Consider the following 24,500-nt stretch of genomic DNA (forward strand, 5'->3'; position numbering starts at 1 on the left):
GACTTTCACTAAATGATTAACACTCCTTACGCCCTGAGCTTAAGTCTCTGCCCACTCCGCACTTTCTCTCTGCAAGTAAAGCCAAGCCCAAATAAAGAAAGGAACTGCTTCAAACTCAAGATCCAAAGGCCCAAGACTTGAAGAGTGAACTAGAAGCTGAGAAGAGTAGTATATATAGGAGTAGCTTTGAATTGTAAAATAGTTTTGGAGGCTGAGGAACTACTCTCTGTATTTTACTTTCTTTGCAATTTCTAGTTTTATGATGTATTCTCCATCTTTGTTTTCATCTTCAAGAGCTATGAACAACTAAACCCCTTTCATTGGGTTAGGGAGCTCTGTTGTAATTTGATGGATCAATACTAATTTTCATTGTTCTTCTTCTATCTTTTCTCTTGATTTTACTTGAAAGCTTTCGATCTTCATCCAATTGAGTAGTTATCTTGGAAGAGAAGCTATTCAAACTTGGATCTCTTTTGAACCTTGGAAGAGGAATGAAGAGATCAAGCTAGAAATGCTTTCTCATGCTGGACCAAATTGGGTTTGGATGGGTATGTGACTGTAACCCTCTCAATACTTGGTTTGGGAAATGCATGTGGTATAATCAGTGACCATACTTCATCTCTTCTCATGAGCAATTGACCAAGGAATTGGCTATTGATCAAGATTTGAGAGATTGAATTGCAAGGAATTGTAATTCAATCACTTAAGATTGCCAAGGAGATCAATGAGTACATTGATTGAGGAAGAGATGAAAATGAACTTGATCCGGAGAATTGCAACATCTCCTAAGCCCAATGAACTCCCCATCTCTAATCTTACCCATTCTCTTTAATTTCTGCCATTTACTTTTATGAGCAAATCCCCCATTCCCATTTACAATTCTGCAATTTATTTTCAGTCATTTACTTCCAGTCCTTTAATTCTAGCATTTACTTTTCTGTTATTTACATTCCCGCCATTTTATTTTCTGTAACTCTCAACCCAAATTCTGGATTCGCTCAACTAGAACATTCTTCTAATTAAAGTTGCTTGATCAATCAATCCCTGTGGGATTCGACCTCACTCTATTGTGAGTTTTTAGTTGACGACAACTTCGGTACACTTGCCGAAGGGAGATTTGTTGACAGACAAGTTTTCTCCGCATCAGTTATCGATCGGAGTGTTACGCTTTTCTATTTAACGGTTTTATTTTGCCCCTTTTCTTCAAAGGCTCTTAGTTATAATCATTCTTCACAATACTATATGTACTAAATTTTACTTTTTGAGGTCGTAATACATCGCCACCTCTGTCTTATGACTTAAGCATAAGGCTCTGTGTGGTAGGGTGTTACATAATTCCCACATATCATTTCTCATTGCAATTTGCAACCACCACAACATAGATTGAAATAATAATAAGACCAAGGAGTTTATTTGACTTTTGAAGATGTAGTAAAACATGTCTTAACCTGTTGATGTCACGCATTAAGCTGCTGCAAAATAAGAGAGATGCGCAACTGAAGCAAATGCTTCCCAATTCTTGCAGGCTGGCCAAGAGGCAATTGCTAGAATTCGGGTAATTGTTCAGTGTTTCAAAACGCTTGTTAATTTTATTTCTATCTTAGCTCACTCTGTATTTTCTTTGCTATTTGTTTGATTGCATCGATTTAAATAAGTGGAGCATATCATTCGAGAACAAAATATATGGGAGGCATATGAAATTTTAGAGTTATTATGTGAATTTGTTCTTGCTTGTGTACGTATAATTGAGAGCCAAAAGTAGGTCCAATAAATATAAGTATTTGTGCTTATTGGATGGTGTGTTTTCTTTTTAATTAGCTTACAAGAAGTTAGCTTAAACTATAATCATACATGAAGATAAGTGATCGTGGATATTTTTTCTTTGTTGTCCATTTTTTTGCAGGTGCTAGAGCAACTTGAAGGCAACCACCTCTCCTCCGCAGCAATCCTCAGCCAAGACGGCAGTGTTTGGGTTCATCTCTAATTTCCCTCAGGTTATCTTCAATACTTCTCAATTTCTCTCTCCAAAACTCTCCTTCTTTCTTAGTGCTTTGTTTTCCATAATCATCTCGTTCTTTTTTTCCGTTAATTTTCCTCCGATTTATCATATTTGATTTGCATGTGACATATCCTATGGTTTTGGTGTTAATTCGATACATTCGTGCTTTAACCATAGCTGTTTAGTTTTATCAACTGGAGATAATAGATTAATTTTTCAGATTCTTAATGTTTTACTTGTTAAGTGCAATTTATGCTATAAATTAAGGCTTGGAGAGAGTAATTAGGAATGACCTGGAGTTTGGACTGTATGATTATCTGATATGAGATGCATTGCATTCCTTTTTATTAGTGTGTAAGAACATAAGATCAATCATACACTCGTTATTGTTATATATGAAATTGTTTTTTCACATCACTTGTGCAAGTAACATGTGGCTAGGGATTTCAAGTGTTTGGTTCATAGAACAAGTCAAGTGATCCTTGCAGATCTGAAATAGTTTTAGTTGTTCTGTTCTTGGTTGGTTTTGTGTAGTGCAGTTCAAGCATGAGGAAATTACTACTATCATGAAATACAACTATCATGTAATTCCAGTATTATATAATTCACATTCTACTATTCACTATTTACTATTATATAATTCAACTATTTAAATTAGAAAATTACTGTTATCATGAAATTACCTTGTTTTCAATTTGGCTCATTTTCTTTTGAATTTGTGCACTTATGCAATTCTGAATTTGTGCACTATATATAAGAAATGCTTGATTACAAGTAAAGCAAGTTGATTCTGTCTAGTTGGGGAAAAATATGCATCTTTTTTACCCTCATCAAGAGCTTCTTTTGGGCATTTTATTAGGGGAAGGGGAGTAGTGACAAATCTGGAGTGAGTGCTATCTAAAGAGACTGTGACATCACTGGGTAAAGAAAAAGATCACCCGTTCAATGCCTCAAACTAATGTTTTTTCCACAGTGATCAAAAAATAAAACCCACTCTCTAGTTTCATTATGATCTTGTGCTATTCTCATTTTCATTGCATCATGTTGTTGTCTTCAACTTGCTAAATTCTATTATATAATAGGTATATCTTTCACTCTATATTTCCTTATGTTAGTGTGGCTTTGTATCTTTTCCTTTAATAGAGATAACAACCCTCAATTTTCCAGCATTCCAAACTTGCTTTTGCTCTCCAGGTATATATATAGATAATATTTGCTCAAGTCCTTATCTAAAGCTGCTGAAGCTTTTTGTATCTATTCTTAGATTGTGTATTTACTTTTGGTCATGATTATTGTTATATTATATGTCTTAAGATAGAAAATACAGAGGCATGAGACTTAGACCAGAGAAAATATTTATGTCACTGTCTCAATTCCCTTGGTCCCCAACTTTGGGATGGATACCAAATTGGGCGTATTTTGTCTTTGGATAGTGACATTATGCATGTTCTATTGTGAATGTTATCGAAAGCTTGGGTGATGCAAATGCTCAACAACTTTACAACAATAACTGATTTGAGCATGCTCCATCGTAATTAGAACATACCAAGTGAGACCAGTCAACTATCATCATGCATAAAGATTGTTTACTCTTTGAATCAATCATCCTATAATACATTTTCTATATTTTATAGTTAAAACTATCAACATTTTACAAAATCTATAATACAATTTACATTGAACTGTTGTAGTGAATGGAGATGATTAGATTTAGATGGCTCCTACCAAAATTTTCATTCACAAGCCGAAAAAAAAGGGTTCATATTCTCTTCTAAATGCCTTGACTTGACTAGGATAGGAATCTTTGGATAAGCAGTTCTAAGTAGTTCATTAGAAAGAAAACAAATCTGTGAAATTTTCAAATGGAGTTGGTCATGGCATGATCATCCCCTAGAAATGACAATCTTCTCTTAGCTACCTTAGACCTGTAGCATCGTACTTCAAATGCCTCAGTTAGGTCTGGATACCGAATACACTCATTTTCAACCATTCAGTTAAAACCTCTGCCTAATCTGCAGACGACAACGCAAGAATAATGGAAACAAAACAAGACTCTAGAGATTTCCATAGCTCTCCATCCATCTTAATCACCACGCCATCTTCACCATCTGCACTTTCTCTTGAGAACTGTAAGCCCAATATACAGATTTCTTAAAGCTTCTACAATTGGCACATTAAAATACTTGACCAAATCTGGTAAAACAATTTTCGCTATGTGGTCACTTTGATCCCTCATTTTCTTTCCTCCAAAACCTATAACCATTCATCTAATCAAATGAGATTATTAACTCTACAATTGGAATCTTCATAAATGAGACGGAGGATTTTGCATAGGCTGGGCAAGCAGAGATCATCTGGCTAACATATCTATTGCACTATAACTTTTATCCATATCGAGTGAACTGTGCTAGACAATTATACCTATCACTATTGGATTAAGAGAAGACTAACTCTGAACCTGGTAAAATTTCAACATTTGTCTTCTTGTCGATCAACTTAGTTGTGTTTTCATCCAAAGGACGGCAATTTAGATCCAGATTAAATACTGGCAAGACTTCCTGTGATGATTGGTGACCATCGCTATTTCCCTGTGATTCTTCCTTTGAAGAATCTAGCAGATCATCTTTGACTTCTGCTTTCAATTCCAGCTTGTATATAATCTGGAGTTCATTAAGCAAGTTGGGAATTGCCTTGAGTTTTGAGTTTCTGAAAGGATAAATAAAATTAAGTTATGATAATAGAGAGTTAGAATATGATATAAGATTACTAGACCTGTTCACATTTTCATATAACATGAAAAATATGTTGCTTCAACCAAATGTGTTCAATCTGAGTAGCCATTACTTATTTTCCAGGATAATCAATAAATCAAGAAACATATTCAGGTCTAAGAAAATAAAATAATATAAATAAAGGAATATACACCTACTCCCCTTTCAGTCCATTATACTACAGTGTACAACATCCACTGCAATAAACTAGACTGGAAAAACAAATGTGGATCAGCTGGTAGATATTGCTATTAAAAAGATAGAAAAAAAAATAGTTTATAAGGGTCAACCAATTTCATATTGAAACATTGTTTCACTCTCATAAAAGAACTCTATTTTCTCAAAGGAAGAAAACAGGGGAGATCCACATCCAATTACAACTTGCAAAGTACAACCAAAAGCTTTGTTAAATATTTATGCAGCCATTCACCCTGATTTAATTTTCCAGTGTTACAATAATTGGCTTCTCTAAATGACCTTTTTCTACAAACACTAGGTTGGTCCATTTGATTCTCATTGCAATGTGCATGTTGCAGCTAAACACGTGAACCAGCTTCATCAATAGGATCTATAGCTTTGTCTGGAAAAAATTGATCACTGTAATACACAATTATTTGAGAGAGGAAATATGGCAAATACATAGAGCAATTGTATTATACAATTGCAATTGCTGATGCTAAATAGATGAACCGGCTTCACTAGTGTTAGTATTAATAATGTCGTTGTTAACATGAGAATGAGAAATTATCTTGCAATTCAATATTTTGCAGAGGTTACACGAAGAATGTGAGAAATTATTTGATAAATTAACAGGGAAAAAGTTTTTGCTGAGGAACCTGGATGATGTTGGCAAAGAAATGCAAGTACACGACGAGAGCGATGCCGTGAGCTGCAGCGATGACAGAGCCAACGGTGCCGTCAGAAAAAGTCTTTGTTGGAGGAACTGGGTTCTTCTTCTTCTTTGTCTAGAAGGAGAGGAGAAAGACAGAGAACGGCTAGCGGCTACTAGTGCGTGCTGCTATGCGTGAAGACCGATGGAGCGGAGGCGCGGCTACGAGAAAGGGAGAGGATGATGATAGAATGCGGCTGTCCGGTAGGGAATTAGGGGTGAGGTTACTCTTTAGATTTTTTTTCTGGGTATGAATAGGGAAGAAGAAATTAGATTAGAGTTAATCACAAACAAAGTAATTTTGCAGTGTATATGAATAATGAAATGTATTTTGGTTTTAATTTTTAAATTGATTCAGATATAAAATTATAAACTAAAGTTAGTTGAATTTTGATTAAATTAAAAGGATTAAGGTGATTTTTTTCCAATAAAAAAGAAAAGAATATTTAAGTTTTTTCATTAAAATTAAATAAAATTTATTTTTTATTTTTATTAAAGTATAAGGGTGATTTAGTAAAAACATTGATATAATTTGTATTTCAAAAAAAATTAATTATTAATGTGGAAAACATAATCCACATGTCTTGTTCTAATTTGTCTATATTTTTATTATATCGATACGTGTGAATTTATCATCGTACTATAGCAAACATAAAGCAATGGTTGAGAATTGATTGGTTTAAGCTTTCAAACACCAACTTCTTGCTAAGCAAACCATACAGTTTTGATAATTTTTTTCTTATAAAATAGAAATTGTATCATGTAAAGATATTCTGATAATAGTTTTTCTTATCCTCAAATGGAAAGAGTAAGATAAATAAGAAAAATTAGAAAGTTTGCAGAATAAGAGAATGTACTTTTATAGTTTTATGTCAATGTATCTAAATATTTTACTATAAATATTCCAAACGTCGCAGAAAAATCAGAATCCAGACCATATTTAATTCCAAGTTCCAACTAACAAGAATAAATTAAACTAAACTACCTCCAATACTAACTATAAAGAATTATCAGAATTAATTGCTCTCTTCATGTTTCATTCCTTGCTCTCTCACTATCACGCTATTAAGACCTCTTCTAGTCAACGCAGTCCACAAACCTTAAAAAAAAAAAGAGGAAAGAGGAGAGTAAGTTCTGAATAATATATTCCATCAAATTATTCATTTGTATATTTCTTGACATGTAGTTGAACTAAAATTAATCGAATAATCTAATTCAATTTTAAAAACTAGCTTGATAAAGAATATCAAAATCATATTTAACAAATATATCATATTTTCTAAAACATATAGAACTGAATATTTAAAATTAAAACATGCGATATACATGTGACCCAACAAATATAAAATAGAATATGATACCATATTGTATTTAAAAGATAGCTTAAAGAATAGTAAAGATTGAACATAATTTGCATATCAATACACATCAACGGGTATAACTATTATAAAGATACATACATACTCTAAAAACCCATAAACAACTAGTACGAGAAACTAACATACACCTTTAATCTAAAGATAGGGTGATATGTATTTGATTGTAACATTAACTTGAATGTATAAACAATAACTGTGATTTGTGAAGCTAGTTTGTAAATTGGATTGTCAAACCAATAAATAAAGCTAACATTGTTCATTCATCAAATTGTTATATATATATATATATATAAAAAATCAGTCTTTTCACATACCTTATGGATTATTAGGTCTATTCGAATCAAATTGATTAGGTCCCGGAGGATAATAACAATGACTTCCAAAATACTCTGGATACTGATAATAATCATTAATAAAATAAAAAGGTTAATGATTGCATTAATAATCAAGAATTATAAAAGAAAAAAAAAGAGAACTGGTTTGAATTGAATTGAATTAAGAGTTTTACCACTCTAACAAAAAACGACGACCCATGTTGAAATTGATGGTAGCTTTTTCTTCCTTGTTGGTTTGAAGAACTTTAATAAGAATTGGAATTTGAACTTCAAGGAGTAAGAAAAGATTCATCTTTCTCAAGAAAAGATGTCAGATGAAGAGCAATGTCCACTGCCTTTGCCGTCGCAGTTGCACCACCACGACCAACGGTTGTTCTTTCTTCCACAGAGTAACCACCTTGTTGTTCTTGGTTCTTCTTGTTCTTATTTTCTTACTCTTGCTCCTCTATTATTTTCTTTATCAATAGTTGATGCTCGTAATTCTCCATCTGTTTCTCTTCATTATAACATATGCCAATTAGAATAAAAATTAGTTTAGTTTGCTAGTTATTTAATGTATTCCTCTACAATTAATTATAATTTTGCATTAAATAACTAACGACTTAAACTAATTTTTATTTTAAACTAATGCTGAAGTTAAATTTTGGAATTGAAGGAATAACGTGAAGAACCCTAGCCCCCTAATCGCGCAGCCTGTAGAACCGCGTCGTCGCCTAGCTCTCTCTCTGTTCGCCGAGGTCGCCGTCTCCTCTGTTGTCGCAGTCACTCTCCTTCCTCCTCGCTGCCGGTAAGCATTGTGCTTGGAGTTTGATAATACTCGGATTTTGAAACTGAAATTGAAGCCCAGTCCCACTCCCACCCCTCTCCTCTCTGAAACCGAAGAAAGTTTGAAATTGAAAGAACAAAGAACCCTAGCCACCCACAGAGAATTTGAAATTTGAAATTGATTAGCTGGGTTGTGAGTATTATAATGATCATCCTGTCTGCCTTTCTGCTTGAAAGCTTTGAACCAGGTCTTGGAATGAACATAGGGGCGCGCAAACGCTTTCAAAACTATAGTAGCAACTAGCTCACTAGCCGATAGAGATGCTACCTAAACAGAGAAGCAGCCTAATACTAAAGTAAAGGATGAAAAGCAAGAATCGATTTTCCCAAGTTCTAACTACAGGAAAGAGGAAAGTCTCGTAGGAGAGAGTGATTCAGCGGTATTCCATTCATAACAAGGCTGATAGAATAGTTTAGTAAAGGACAAAAAAAACTTACATCAATATGTAAACAATAATTGTTCAAAAGTTATAGCATATAAAGGAATATTATTTAAATATTTAAGACATCTAATAATAGGTACATGCCATGATGAAGAAAAAAAAAATAGATTTTTTGATGGATTACTGATGAGTGGATATTTTATACGCTTTTTGGGGTTAATTTCATATAGTTTTTAGTATGTTTTAGTTAGTTTTTAGTTTATTTTCATTAGTTTTTAGGAAAAATTCATATTTCTGGACTTTACTATGAGTTGTGTGTTTTTTTGTAATTTTAGGTATTTTTCTGGCTGAAATTGAGGGAGCTGAGCAAAAATCTGATTCAGGCTGAAAAAGGACTGCTGATGTTGTTGGATTCTGACCTCCCTGCACTCAAAGTAGATTTTCTGGAGCTACAGAACTCGAAATGGTGTGCTTCCAATTGCGTTAGAAAGTAGACATCTAGGGCTTTCCCGCAATATATAATAGTCCATACTTTGCTCAAGGATAGATGACTTAAACTCGCGTTCAACGCCAGTTCTGGCGTCCAGCGCCAGAAAAGGATTAAAAGTTGGAGTTCAACGCCAGAAATGGATCCAAACCTGGCGTTGAACGCCCAAAATGGCCTTATGCACGTGAATTGCTTAAGTCTCAGCCTCAGTACACACCAAGTGGGCCCCAAAAGTGGATCTCTGCACCATCTGTCATAGTCTACTCACTTTTTGTAAACCTAGGCTACTAGTTTAGTATAAAAACAACTTTTAGAGACTTATTTTGTATCTCATGACATTTTAGATCAAAACTTTGTACTCTTTGACGGCATGAGTCTCTAAACTCCATTGTTGGGGGGTGAGGAGCTCTGCTGTGTCTCGATGAATTAATGCAAGTATTCCTGTTCTCTATTCAAACATGCGTGTTCCTATCTAAGATATTCATTCGCACTTCAACATGAATGTGATGAACGTGACAATCATCATCATTCCCCCACGAACGCGTGCCTGACAACCACCTCCGTTCTACATCAGATTGAATGAATATCTCTTAGATTCCTTAATCAGAATCTCCGTGGTATAAGCTAGATTGATGGCAGCATTCATGAGAATCCGAAAAGTCTAAACCTTGTCTGTGGTATTCCGAGTAGGATTCAGGGATTGAATGACTGTGACGAGCTTCAAACTCGCGAGTGCTGGGCGTAGTGACAAACGCAAAAGGAGGGTGAATCCTATTCCAGCATGATCGGGAACCTCAGATGATTAGTCGTGCTGTGACAGAGCATTTGGACCATTTTCACAAGAGGAGGGGATGTAACCATTGACAACGGTGATGCCCCAACACACAGCTTTCCATAGAAGGACGTGCATGCGTGAATCAGAGGACAGAGGAAAGCAGAGATTCAGAAGACAAAGCATCTCCAAAACTCCAACATATTCTCCATTACTGCATAACAAGTAACCTTTAACCCATGCTCTCTTGATTCATTCGCAATTCACTTGATAAATATAATTGACTTCCTAATTAAGATTTACAAAGTAACCATAGATTGCTTCAAACCAACAATCTCCGTAGGATTCGACCCTTACTCACGTAAGGTATTACTTGGACGACCCAGTGCACTTACTGGTTAGTGGTACGAGTTGTGAAAAGTGTGATTCACAATTTGTGCACCAAGTTTTTGGCGCCGTTGCCGGGGATTGTTCGTGTTTGGACAACTGACGGTTTATTTTGTTGCTTAGATTAGGAAAAATTTTTCTTGGTTTAGAGTCTCTTATCATTGTTTTTGGTTAAAATTTTAGAATCCTTATTTTCTCTTTCAAAAAAAAAATTTCTTTTCGAAAAGTAATTTTTATTGAATTTTTCTTGTTTTTCTTGTGTCGTTTCAAAACATTAGTTTTCTAAAAATTACTTCTTCAAAACAAGTGTTCCATTCATAACTCATTTGGCTAGAGCGTTAGTCTGTGTTCTTGGTAATTGGGTTAGAATCTTTCATATTCTTTTCAAAATCTTCTTTTTCATAAATAATAATTTCTCTATTAAATTTTGTGCCAAACTTTAAGTTTGGTGTTTTCTTGTTGATTTTCCTTTGGTTTTCGAAAATTTTGGTTTGGTTTTCTAAAAATTTTAAGTTTGGTGTTCTTTCTTCATGTTCTTGGGTTCTTGTGAGTCTTCAAAGTGTTCTTGAGTTTTCCTTGTGATTTGATCTTAAAATTTTTAAGTTTGGTGTTCCTTGGTGTTTTTCCTCCAAAATTTTCAAAAACAAGGAGCATTAGATCTAAAAAATTTTAAATCTTGTGCTATCTTATTGTTTGTCTCTCTCCTCTTTAAATTCAAAAATATCTTTTCTCTCTATTTTAAAGCAAATTTTTGAAATTTGCCTTTAAAATTCAGATTTTTATTTCAAAATTTAAAACCTTTTTCAAAAATCATCATATCCTTTTCAAAACATCCTAACCACTTGATAAATATAATTGACTTCCTAATTAAGATTTACAAAGTAACCATAGATTGCTTCAAACCAACAATCTCCGTGGGATTCGACCCTTACTCACGTAAGGTATTACTTGGACGACCCAGTGCACTTACTGGTTAGTGGTACGAGTTGTGAAAAGTGTGATTCACAATTTGTGCACCAAGTTTTTGGCGCCGTTGCCGGGGATTGTTCGTGTTTGGACAACTGACGGTTTATTTTGTTGCTTAGATTAGGAAAAATTTTTCTTGGTTTAGAGTCTCTTATCATTGTTTTTGGTTAAAATTTTAGAATCCTTATTTTCTCTTTCAAAAAAAAAAATTTCTTTTCGAAAAGTAATTTTTATTGAATTTTTCTTGTTTTTCTTGTGTCATTTCAAAACATTAGTTTTCTAAAAATTACTTCTTCAAAACAAGTGTTCCATTCATAACTCATTTGGCTAGAGCGTTAGTCTGTGTTCTTGGTAATTGGGTTAGAATCTTTCATATTCTTTTCAAAATCTTCTTTTTCATAAATAATAATTTCTCTATTAAATTTTGTGCCAAACTTTAAGTTTGGTGTTTTCTTGTTGATTTCCCTTTGGTTTTCGAAAATTTTGGTTTGGTTTTCTAAAAATTTTAAGTTTGGTGTTCTTTCTTCATGTTCTTGGGTTCTTGTGAGTCTTCAAAGTGTTCTTGAGTTTTCCTTGTGACTTGATCTTAAAATTTTTAAGTTTGGTGTTCCTTGGTGTTTTTCCTCCAAAATTTTCAAAAACAAGGAGCATTAGATCTAAAAAATTTTAAATCTTGTGCTATCTTATTGTTTGTCTCTCTCCTCTTTAAATTCAAAAATATCTTTTCTCTCTATTTTAAAGCAAATTTTCGAAATTTGCCTTTAAAATTCAGATTTTTATTTCAAAATTTAAAACCTTTTTCAAAAATCATCATATCCTTTTCAAAACATCCTAACCACTTTCTCTCTCCTCATTTTTTTTTCGAAAATTTTCAACCATTTTTATTTATTTTATTTTAATTTATCTCATTTTCAAAATAAATAAATAAATAAATTAATAAAAATAAATATTTTTTTTTTACATCATCTCCCTTTCTCCATCATGGATCTAAGTGGAAATGAACAGTTCAGGAGGACTCTGGGGTCATATTCTAACCCCTCTACTGCTTCATATGGGAGTAGCATCTGCATACCCTCCATTGGAGTCAGTAGCTTTGAGTTGAATCCTCAGCTCATTATCATGGTGCAGCAAAGTTGCCAGTATTTCGGTCTTCCACAGGAAGAACCTACAGAGTTTCTGGCACAGTTTCTACAGATTGCTGACACAGTACGTGATAAAGAAATAGATCAGGATGTCTACAGACTGTTACTGTTTCCATTTGCTGTAAAAGATCAAGCTAAGAGGTGGTTGAATAACCAACCTAAGGCCAGCATAAGGACATGGAAGCAGCTAACAGAAAAATTCCTGAATCAATACTTTCCCCCAAAACGGATGACACAGCTAAGGCTGGACATCCAAGGCTTCAAACAAGGAGATAATGAATCTCTTTATGATGCCTGGGAGAGATACAGAGAGATGCTACGAAAATACCCCTCTGAAATGTTTTCAGAGTGGGTTCAGTTAGACATCTTCTATTATGGGCTTGCAGAAGGAGCTCAGATGTCTTTGGATTACTCAGCTGGTGGATCTATCCACATGAGAAAGACAATTAAAGAGACTCAAGAGCTCATTGATACAGTTGCCAAGAATCAGCATCTGTACCTAAGCAGTGACCCTTCCATGAAAGAAGAGGTTAAGACAGCAACTGCTGAACTCAGTCCTGTAAAACAAGCTGCTGAATTCAATCAGTAGTTGGACTTTCTAACAAGGCAGCTAGCCGAATTTAAAGATAGGCTGCAAGAGACAAGAATGGCAAATATACATATGGAAGAACAGTTTAGGCAAACAAAGCAACAGCTATCAAGACAAATAACAGAAGAATGCCAAGCAGTTCAATTAAGAAGTGGGAAAACATTAAATAACCCACCTCAAGGCAGCAAAAAGCCAAGAAATGAGCAAACCACCTAAGATTCACCTGAGGACAGTAAGAGCCCAGGGAAAAATAATTATGGCGCTAAAACGCCAGAAAATTGGTGGAAGGCTGGCGCTGAACGCCCAGACCATGGCCAAAACTGGCGTTCAATGCCAGAAACAAAGCAGGATTGGCGTTCAACGCCAGAAATGGGCAAGGATCTGGCGTTGAACGCCCAAAATGGGCAGGATCTGGCGCTGAACGCCCAAAATGGGCACAATTCTGGCGTTCAGACACCAGGAACAGACAAGGAGTTGGCATCTAACGTCACTCCAGTTTCTAACTCTGGCACTCAATTGCCAGTGAGGGATCAGACACACACAAATGCTGATAACAACCCCTCTAAAAAGGCTTCTTCAACCACTTCTGTAGGCAGTAAATCTACAGCAACTAAGGTTGAAGAATATAAAGCCAAGATACCTTATCCTCAAAAACTCCGGAAAGAGGAGCAGGATAAGTAATTTACTCGCTTTGCAGATTATCTCAGGACTCTTGAAATAAAGATTCCATTTGTAGAAGCACTTGAGCAAATACCTTCTTATGCCAAGTTCATGAAAGAGATCTTGAGTCATAAAAAGGATTGGAGAGAAACAGAAAGAGTTCTCTTCACTGAAGAATGCAGTGCAGTCATTCTGAAGAGCTTTCCTGAAAAGCTTAAAGACCCTGGGAGTTTTTGATACCATGCATATTAGAAGGTAATTGCACCAAGACAGCTTTATGCGATCTTGGGGCAAGCATCAACCTAATACCTGCATCCACTATCAGAAAGCTTGGCTTAACTGAAGAAGTTAAACCAACCCGGATATGTCTCCAACTTGCTGATGATTCCACTAAATACCCATCAGGCGTGATTGAAGACATGATTGTCAGAGTTGGGCCATTCGCCTTTCCCACTGACTTTGTTGTGCTGGAAATGGAGGAGCACAAGAGTGCTACTCTCATTCTAGGAAGACCCTTCCTAGCAACTGGACGATCCCTCATTGACGTCCAACAGGGGGAAATAACCCTGAGAGTCAATGATGATGAATTCAAGTTGAACGCTGTCAAAGCCATACAGCATCCAGACACATCAAAAGACTGCATGAAAGTTGATCTTATTGACTCTTTGGTAGAAGAGATCAACATGGCTGAGAGTCTTGAATCAGAGTTGGAAAACATCTTTAAAGATGTTCAGCCTGATTTAGAGGATTCAGAGGACATAAAAGAGCCTCCGAAATTTCTTCTGGAAGAGGAAAAACCTCCTAAACCCGAGCTCAAGCCATTACCACCACCCTTGAAATATGCGTTTCTGGGAGAAGGTGACACTTTTCCAGTGATCATAAGCTCTGCTTTAAATTCACAGGAAGAGGAGGCACTTATTCAAGTGCTAAGGACACACAAGACAGCTCTTGGGTGGTCCATAGGTGACCTTAAGGGCATAAGCCCAGCTAGATGCATGCACAAAATCTTATTGGAGGATAATGCCAAACCAGTGGTTCAACCACAGAGGCGGCTAAATCCAGCCATGAAAGAAGTGGTGCAGAAAGAGGTCACCAAATTACTAGAGGCTGGGATTATTTATCCTATTTCTAATAGCCCCTGGGTGAGCCCTGTCCAAGTCGTCCCAAAAAAGGGAGGCATGACAGTGATTCATAATGAAAAAAATGAACTGGTTCCTACAAGAACAGTTACAGGGTTGCGCATGTGTATTGACTACAGAAGGCTCAATACAGCCACCAGAAAGGATCATTTTCCTTTACCATTCATAGACCAGATGCTAGAAAGACTAGCAGGTCATGATTATTACTGCTTTTTGGATGGCTACTCAGGCTATAACCAGATCGCAGTAGATCCCAGGATCAAGAGAAAACAGCATTCACATGTCCATCTGGAGTGTTTGCTTATAGAAGGATGCCATTTGGGCTATGTAATGCGCCTGCAACCTTCCAGAGATGCATGCTCTCTATTTTCTCTGATATGGTGGAAAAATTTCTGGAAGTCTTCATGGATGACTTCTCAGTATATGGAGACTCATTCAGCTCCTGTCTTGATCACCTGAAACTTGTTCTGAAAAGATGCCAAGAGACCAACCTAGTTTTAAACTGGAAAAAATGTCACTTCATGGTGACTGAGGGGATTGTCCTTGGGCATAAAATCTTAAACAAGGGAATAGAGGTAGATCAAGCAAAAATAGAGGTAATTGAAAAATTACCACCACCTGCCAATGTTAAGGCAATCAGAAGCTTTCTGGGGCATGCAGGATTCTATAGGAGGTTTATAAAGGATTTTTCAAAAATCGCAAAACCTCTGAGCAATCTGCTAGCTGCTGACACGCCATTTGTGTTTGACACAGAGTGCCTGCAGGCGTTTGAAACGCTGAAAGCTAAGCTGGTCACAGCACCAGTCATTTCTGCACCAGACTGGACGTTACCATTTGAGCTAATGTGTGATGCCAGTGATCACGCCATTGGTGCAGTATTGGGACAGAGGCATGACAAGCTTCTGCATGTCATTTATTATGCTAGTCGCGTTTTAAATGATGCTCAGAAAAATTACACAACCACAGAAAAAGAATTACTTGCAGTGGTTTACGCCATTGACAAGTTCAGATCATACTTAGTAGGATCAAAAGTGATTGTGTATACTGATCATGCTGCTCTTAAATATCTACTCACAAAGCAGGATTCAAAACCCAGGCTCATCAGATGGGTGTTGCTTCTACAAGAGTTTGATATAGAAATAAGAGACAGAAAAGGGACAGAGAACCAAGTGGCTGATCATCTGTCCCGGATAGAGCCAGTAGAAGGGACGCCACTCCCCTCTCTTGAGATCTCTGAGACTTTTCCGGATGAGCATTTATTTGCCATTCAGGAAACACCATGGTTTGCCGATATTGCAAACTATAAAGCTGCAAGGTTCATACCCAAGGAGTACAATAGGATACAAAAGAAGAAATTAATTACTGATGCAAAGTACTACTTGTGGGATGAACTCTATCTCTTTAAGAGATGTGCAGACGGAATAATCCATAGGTGTGTGCCTAGAGAAGAAGCACAGAGGATCCTATGGCATTGCCATGGATCACAATATGGAGGCCATTTCGAAGGTGAGCGAACAGCCACCAAGGTCCTCCAATGTGGCTTCTATTGGCCCACACTCTATAAAGATTCCCGAGAGTTTGTACGTAACTGTGACAGTTGCCAAAGAGCTGGCAATCTGCCTCATGGTTACGCCATGCCTCAACAAGGAATCTTGGAGATTGAGTTGTTTGACGTATGGGGAATTGACTTCATGGGACCTTTCCCACCATCATACTCAAACACTTATATTCTGGTGGCAGTTGATTATGTATCAAAATGGGTTGAGGCCATTGCCACACCCACCAATGATACTAAGACAGTGCTGAAGTTTCTCCAGAAACATATCTTTAGCAGATTTGGTGTCCCTAGAGTACTAATCAGTGATGGGGGCACTCACTTCTGCAATAAACAGCTTTACTCTGCCATGGTTCGGTATGGAATTCGCCATAAGGTGGCTACTCCATATCATCCACAAACTAATGGGCAAGCTGAGGTCTCTAACAGAGAATTAAAGAGAATCCTAGAACGGACAGTAAATACCCGTAGAAAGGATTGGGCACGGAGCTTGGATGATGCTCTGTGGGCTTACAGAACAGCATTCAAGACCCCTATAGGGACCTCTCCATACCAACTGGTGTATGGTAAGGCATGTCACCTGCCCGTGGAACTGGAACATAAGGCCTACTGGGCAACCAGATTCCTAAACTTTGATGCCAAATTAGCAGGAGAAAAAAGATTGCTCCAGCTAAATGAGCTAGAGGAGTTCAGATTCACAACTTTCGAAAATGCCAAGCTTTATAAAGAGAAATAAAAAAAGTGGCATGACAGAAAGCTGTCATCTAGAATCTTTGAACCAAGACAGAAGGTTCTGCTGTTCAACTCTAGACTCAGGCTATTCCCTGGGAAATTGAAATCCCGGTGGAGAGGACCATACGTGATTACAAGCGTATCACCATATGGTTATGTAGAGCTTCAAGATATTGACTCTGACAAGATGTTCATTGTTAATGGACAGAAAATCAAGCACTATCTTGAAGGCAATGTTGAGCAAGAGTGCTCAAGGTTAAAGCTAGATTAAAAGCTCAGCAAGGTCCAGCTAAGGACATTAAAGAAGCGCTTGTTGGGAGGCAACCCAATTTTTATATATTTTCATGGTTTTTCATGTTTTATTAGGTTCATGATCATGTGGAGTCACAAAATAAATATTAAAAATTGAAAACGGAATCAAAAACAGTAGAAGAAAAATCACACCCTGGCGGAAGCACCTGTCTGGCGTTCAACGCCAGAACAGAGCATGGTTCTGGCGCTGAACACCCAAAATGGGCAACATCCTGGCGCTGAACGCCCAGAACAAGCATGGTTCTGGCGTTCAACGTCAGAAATGGCTAGTAAATGGGCGTTGAACGCCCAGAGTTGTGTGCAAGGGAATTTTGCATGCCTAGATTGGTGCAAAGATGTAAATGCCTTGACACCTCAAGATCTGTGGACCTCACAGGATCATTTCAAGATCTGTGGACCCCACAGGATCCCCACCTTCCCTCCTCATAATCCTAGTTTTTTTTCCACATCTTCTTCTTCATCTATTCCTTCTTCTTTTGCTCGAGGGCGAGCAACATTCTAAGTTTGGTGTGGTAAAACAATTATGTGAAGGATCTATAGCTCAGTGGTAGAACATGTGGCTGCAAATCAAGAGATCCCTGAGATACCTCAGGGGATGCACTTCCCTCCACATAATTATTGGAAGCAACTGAGGATAGAAATACCAAAAATCACTAGGAATCAAGCCACAAAGGCAAGGAAGAAACATAAAAGAGCTCAAGAACATCATTGGTTCCTCAAGAAGGAAATGCCATCATCACTAAGGTGGACTCTTCCTTGTTCTTACTTTCTCTGTTTTTCGTTTTCTCTATGTTAAGTGCTTATCTATGTTTGTGTCTTCATTACATAATCATTAGTAGTAATTAGTGTCTATTTTGATTTTATCCCCAATTAAGTTATAGTCTATTTTTCTCATCATCAGCAAACATGAATAAAATAGTAGATCTTTTGAATAAGAGGTAATAAAATTTCGAGTTTTTAATAAGAAAAATTCTAATTAGTAACATGTGGTGGCAATGCTTTCTGTCTTATGAATGAATGCTTGAACAGTGCATATGTCTTTTGAATTTGTTGTTTAAGACTGTTAAATATGTTGGCTCTTGAAAGAATGATGAACATGAGACATGTTATTGATAATCTGAAAAATCATAAAAATGATTCTTGAAGCAAGAAAAAGCAGCAAAGAACAAAGCTTGCAAAAAAAAAAATATATATATATATATATAATAAAATAGGCGAAAAAAAATAGAAAGAAAAAGAAAAAGCAAGCAGAAAAAGCCAAAAGCTCTTAAAACCAAGAGGCAAGAGCAAAAAGCCAATAACCCTTAAAACCAAAAGGCAAGGGCAAATAAAAAGGATCCCAAGGCTTTGAGCATCAGTGGATAGGAGGGCCTAAAGGAATAAAATCCTGGTCTAAGCGGCTAAACCAAGCTATCCCTAACCATGTGCTTGTGGCGTGTAGGTGTCAAGTGAGAACTTGAGACTGAGCGGTTAAAGTCAAGGTCTAAAGCAAAAAGAAGAGTGTGCTTAAGATCCCTGGACACCTCTAATTGGGGGCTTTAGCAAAGCTGAGCCACAATCTGAAAAGGTTCACCCAATTATGTGTCTGTGGCATTTATGTATCCGGTGGTAATACTGGAAAACAAAGTGCTTAGGGCCACGGCCAAGACTCACGAAATAGCTGTGTTCAAGAATCATCATACTAAAATAGGAGAATCAATAACACTATCTGAATTCTAAGTTCTTATAGATGCCAATCACTCTGAGCTTCAATGGATAAAGTGAGATGCCAAAACTGTTCGGAAGCAAAAAGCTACTAGTCCCGCTCATCTAATTGGAATATGAGCTTCACTCAAAAACTCTGAGATATTATTGCTTCTCAACCCATTAGTCTCCTATTTTATTTGTCTAGTTTCTTGAGGACAAGAAACAGTTTAAGTTTGGTGTTGTGATGAGCGGATATTTTATACGCTTTTTGGGGTTAATTTCGTATAGTTTTTAGTATGTTTTAGTTAGTTTTTAGTTTATTTTCATTAGTTTTTAGGAAAAATTCATATTTCTGGACTTTACTATGAGTTGTGTTTTTTTCTGTAATTTCAGGTATTTTTCTGGCTGAAATTGAGGGAGCTGAGCAAAAATCTGATTCAGGCTGAAAAAGGACTGCTGATGCTGTTGGATTCTGACCTCCCTGCACTCAAAGTGGATTTTCTGGAGCTACAGAACTCGAAATGGTGTGCTTCCAATTGCGTTAGAAAGTAGACATCCAGGGCTTTCCATAAATATATAATAGTCCATACTTTGCTCAAGGATAAATGACGTAAACTGGCGTTCAACGCCAGTTCTCTGCCCAGTTCTGGCGTCCAGCGCCAGAAAAGGATTAAAAGTTGGAGTTCAACGCCAGAAATGGATCCAAACCTGGCGTTGAACGTCCAAAATGGCCTTATTCACGTGAATTGCTTAAGTCTCAGCCCCAGCACATACCAAGTGGGCCCCAGAAGTGGATCTCTGCACCATCTGTCATAGTCTACTCACTTTTTGTAAACCTAGGCTACTAGTTTAGTATAAAAACAACTTTTAGAGACTTATTTTGTATCTCATGACATTTTAGATCAAAACTTTGTACTCTTTGACGGCATGAGTCTCTAAACTCCATTGTTGGGGGTGAGGAGCTCTGCTGTGTCTCGATGAATTAATGCAAGTATTCCTGTTCTCTATTCAAACATGCGTGTTCCTATCTAAGATATTCATTCGCACTTCAACATGAATGTGATGAACGTGACAATCATCATCATTCCCCCACGAACGCGTGCCTGACAACCACCTCCGTTCTACATCAGATTGAATGAATATCTCTTAGATTCCTTAATCAGAATCTCCGTGGTATAAGCTAGATTGATGGCGGCATTCATGAGAATCCGGAAAGTCTAAACCTTGTCTGTGGTATTCCGAGTAGGATTCAGGGATTGAATGACTGTGACGAGCTTCAAACTCGTGAGTGCTGGGCGTAGTGACAGACGCAAAAGGAGGGTGAATCCTATTCCAGTATGATCGGGAACCTCAGATGATTAGCCGTGCTGTGACAGAGCATTTGGACCATTTTCACAAGAGGAGGGGATGTAACCATTGACAACGGTGATGCCCCAACACACAGCTTGCCATAGAAGGACGTGCGTGCGTGAATTAGAGGACAGAGGAAAGCAGAGATTCAGAAGACAAAGCATCTCCAAAACTCCAACATATTCTCCATTACTGCATAACAAGTAACCTTTAACCCATGCTCTCTTGATTCATTCGCAATTCACTTGATAAATATAATTGACTTCCTAACTAAGATTTACAAAGTAACCATAGATTGCTTCAAACCAACAATCTCCGTGGGATTCGACCCTTACTCACGTAAGGTATTACTTGGACGACCCAGTGCACTTGCTGGTTAGTGGTACGAGTTGTGAAAAGTGTGATTCACAATTTGTGCACCAATTACTGGATAATTATTTTCGCTGTTGTTTGAAATTATTTTTGCTATTTTGAATTATTCTATTTAATATTTAATTAAATTGATTAAACTTCAATTTAATCAATAAACTATTGAACCAGTAATTTTATCGGTTTATTGACTGGTTCGAATCTCTCGTAACCTTGAAAGAGTGGGGAGAATTATTGACTGAAAGAATAATAAATACTAAATAGTAACTAAATTCAGTAAAATAATGGGTGAAGATTAGAAATACATTTATTTTTTGAGTCACCATCATTACTTAATAAATTTTTTCACGTATATATATTTATAATTTACATATAAATACTTAAAAGAGCTTTAGTTACCTTAAAAAAACTCCTTCAATTCAACAAAGTTGCTATGTATATCCAAGAGTCGCACACACCAATTCTTTGCTGTCAACTGTTGAAGTGTTGATGATGTGTTGTTGCAATCATATATTAATCAAAGTAATGGAGGTAGAATGAAAGTAAAACACAAAAGTCCAAATTGAAAGAGGTATACAAAAATTAAGAGCATCTTGTATCTTAAAGGTACTGATTTGTTGAAACATTTAATTGATACCTTTATTTAAAAATTAAACTGACTCCAATTTTTAAGTTCTGTTAAAATCATATTTAATCATATTTTCCTTGCTAGTCATTACATTAACTTTTCTTATAAATAAGTAGAAAAAATAAAACATTTTACACCCTTAATTATAATTAAGCTGCCAATTTGGCAACTTGTGTGTGTATGTTTGTTTTCAAAGGCTTAATTATCTCTAAAATTGAGAGTGTGCCGATGTATTCAAGTATACAATTAAATAAATTTTTATTATATATATATATATATATATATATATATTATAAACAAAAGGTGTACTAGCAGGAACAAATATTATAGAACATATTAATAGAGGAGATATAGAAATAACAGAAGTTATATATGTTAAAGAAAAATTAAAGTAATTAATTACCTCTTAGGAAGTTAAATATGATATAGAAGATACAACCGTTGAGGGCAATCAAGTTGATGAGAAGCTCAACGCGGATCCCAAAGAACGCTAATGGCTTGGCCACAAACTGTAAGAGCTTCTGGGCCAAGATAGAGATGAATATAAGCCACCGGTGGCCGAAGCTCTCATCCACTTCGAATTCAGATATATAAGAATTCAGATAATTCTTGACAAAGTCTAATAGATATATAAGAAAAGAAACTATATAATTCATGGTAAAATGACAGATAAAGAGGGCCAACACACCAATCACAATCAATATAACAAGCTAAGAAGATCACTCCCTGTTATTAGTGCATAGTCAAAACACTACCTGCAGATGAGAGAAAATAATGATAACAATAATAGTTTTAGAAGAAAAAAAATAAACTCTAGTAGATTGGTTTTGCATTTTCTTGTTGTTGCTGTGATTATGGAGAATTAAGATCATTGTTCTTTATTTCTAGACCCTTCACAAACACTGCCTCATGTCTCAGATTGTAATTCTCTTTATCATCAATTTGGTGATGAGTTTCATTCATGGCCAGCACCGGTCGAAATGGTGACCGGAGACAGAGCTGCTAGTGCTTCCAAGAGCCACAGTCAGGCCGAGAAGCGGCGCAGAGACCGGATCAGTGCACAGCTTACAAGTCTAAGGAAACTAATTCCAAAATCTGATAAGGTACAACAGCTCATTTTAATTTTAATGTGTCTTAAATACTATATAAACTATAAGGTATTGCCATTTGAAACAGGGCATAGTTAGTTTCAATAATACCATGAAAAATATAAACATCAGCTTGTTTACACATCCTCACTGTTGGTGAAGATCATGGCAAGGTCTTGTTTACACAACAAAACAACACTCATGAATGAAATTCCAATGAAGAGAGATTCACACATTGTCACAATGAATGAGTATCTTGCTGCTCTTGGTTGTGAACACTTGAACACTTCAAATTCAATTCACACAACCAATAAAATCAACAATCAAGTGAAACAATTTTAAGAAAATTTACTACTATATGCATAAAATGCTTCTAAATTATGAATAATAATTACATCAAACATACACTAATGGATTTCATTTTTATATATAACTCACCTTATGGCAGCGCTTATTCCAAGTAGCAGCATCAAGTACCAACCCTGAATATTGATGCTAAAACACAAAAGCATCTTAGTTATGAAAATCAAGAGAAAATAAAAGAGCTGAAAATAATTGATTAAAGGATCTAACAAATATCATATTTCACAAATGCTAAAATGTTAGCCTGAATTATAATTTTTCAAGACTTTATTTATTTATTACTTTTAACTTTTTTGATTGTTCAATCTAATTGTGACTCTTATAATAGCAAATAAAAGGGCTTCAGGAGGGAAAATAAGTAAAAAAGAAAACAAAACAGGATACATATAAGAAGAAACAAAATTCAATGTGAATAGAAAAAGAAACTATATAAAATAATGGAAATATTGATAATGGGAATATTGAACAGAGGATAATCAGAGAGACTGAAGACACCGATAAAATGAGCAGATCGAAATTGCATATTTACAAATTTATACTGTGTATTAACACAAATAGTAACAAAATAAAAAAAAGGACAATTATACGGTACAGAGCATAAATGATACAGAGATAAAGAGATTCTCGGAGATGTAACAGTAGGTCGACACGTATCTGGTGGAGTGATGGAAAATCGTTATTGGCATTAGTGAGGAGGAGCGGGCATGCTGAAGTATCTAGCCGAATACAATGAAGTGGGAGAGCCGGCTAGCCGCACCGTGCAAATGACCCCATAACGGAACGCATTTCGATGGGATGGTGAGGTAATGGGCCATATTCAAAATGGGTTTAGGCTTTGGAGAAGATGCTGGCTGTATGTAATTTTTGGAGGTTTGGGTGGATTTGTTGGAAGGAAATTTTCTGGCATGGATAGGTCATTGAAGTTTAACTTAGAAGCAGGATGTGAACCCACTTATTGGAAAATAGGAAAAAGAATTATCCATGATAATATCATGACTAATGAAAGTAGTAGCCGTTATTTGTTGTGAATCATTTGATTGGATTAGGTTATGTGACATTGTGGTGTACTTTTGTTTAAACTATCCGCTTGGCATGATATTTGTATGATAACTTTAACAAGTTATATCTAAGCTAAGGTTGAGAATGTGGATAATTTAACCTAAAATAATTTAAGGTTGTGATCTACTTGCCTCTGGTTGGATATTTTAAACATTAAGCAATACTAAGATAACAAATTGTAATGGGTGAGACAGCACATTGATTTGGACTAATAGCGTGACAGTGATGATATGTTTTGAGGATTGGCCTGAAATATAAATGACGAGAAGATTGAGAAGATAGATGCAGTAACCTCCTTAAAGACGGAAATTTAGTTTTATTGGTCTGCTTTGGTGGCAGCTTGCAAGCCATGCTGGGAATGTTTGCCCCGACATGGGTTAAGGGTTACGAGGCAGTAGCTAGGTAGACCAAAGTATATTGCACATCATTCCGACGCCACACAAGAGTTCAGACAGCATGAATTATTAAATGAAGAAGCATGCATGGTATAGTTGCACATGACAAGCCTTTATATTTTGCCTCGCTGGCTAGGGCATATGTTATTTTTGTTATATGGTGGACTATGCACCTTACCAGTATGAGCTCTAATAAGTTATTCTGGGAAACATATGGAGCTGAGTTTGTTGACAACAAAA

The 24,500-nt window shown here is 36.2% G+C and overlaps 1 long non-coding RNA gene across 2 annotated transcripts; it reads right to left on the bottom strand.

Moving 5' to 3' along the window:
- Window positions 1–6,556: 6,556 nt before the first annotated feature.
- Window positions 6,557–23,862, bottom strand: LOC148544180 (uncharacterized). Of its 2 annotated transcripts, XR_015900004.1 has the most exons (6): window positions 22,882–23,862; window positions 21,759–21,929; window positions 21,127–21,202; window positions 7,547–7,869; window positions 7,353–7,434; window positions 6,557–6,758 (listed from the first exon to the last, which is right to left on the bottom strand). It is a non-coding gene; the product is annotated as an uncharacterized LOC148544180 (long non-coding RNA). The 2 variants fall into 2 exon arrangements; XR_015900003.1 differs by lacking the exon at window positions 22,882–23,862 and having other exon boundaries at window positions 21,759–22,871.
- Window positions 23,863–24,500: the final 638 nt, after the last annotated feature.

This window comes from Arachis ipaensis, chromosome B9 (genome assembly GCF_059453495.1).
Source record: "Arachis ipaensis isolate K30076 ecotype BB chromosome B9, ASM5945349v1, whole genome shotgun sequence".
Lineage (NCBI taxonomy): Eukaryota > Viridiplantae > Streptophyta > Magnoliopsida > Fabales > Fabaceae > Arachis > Arachis ipaensis.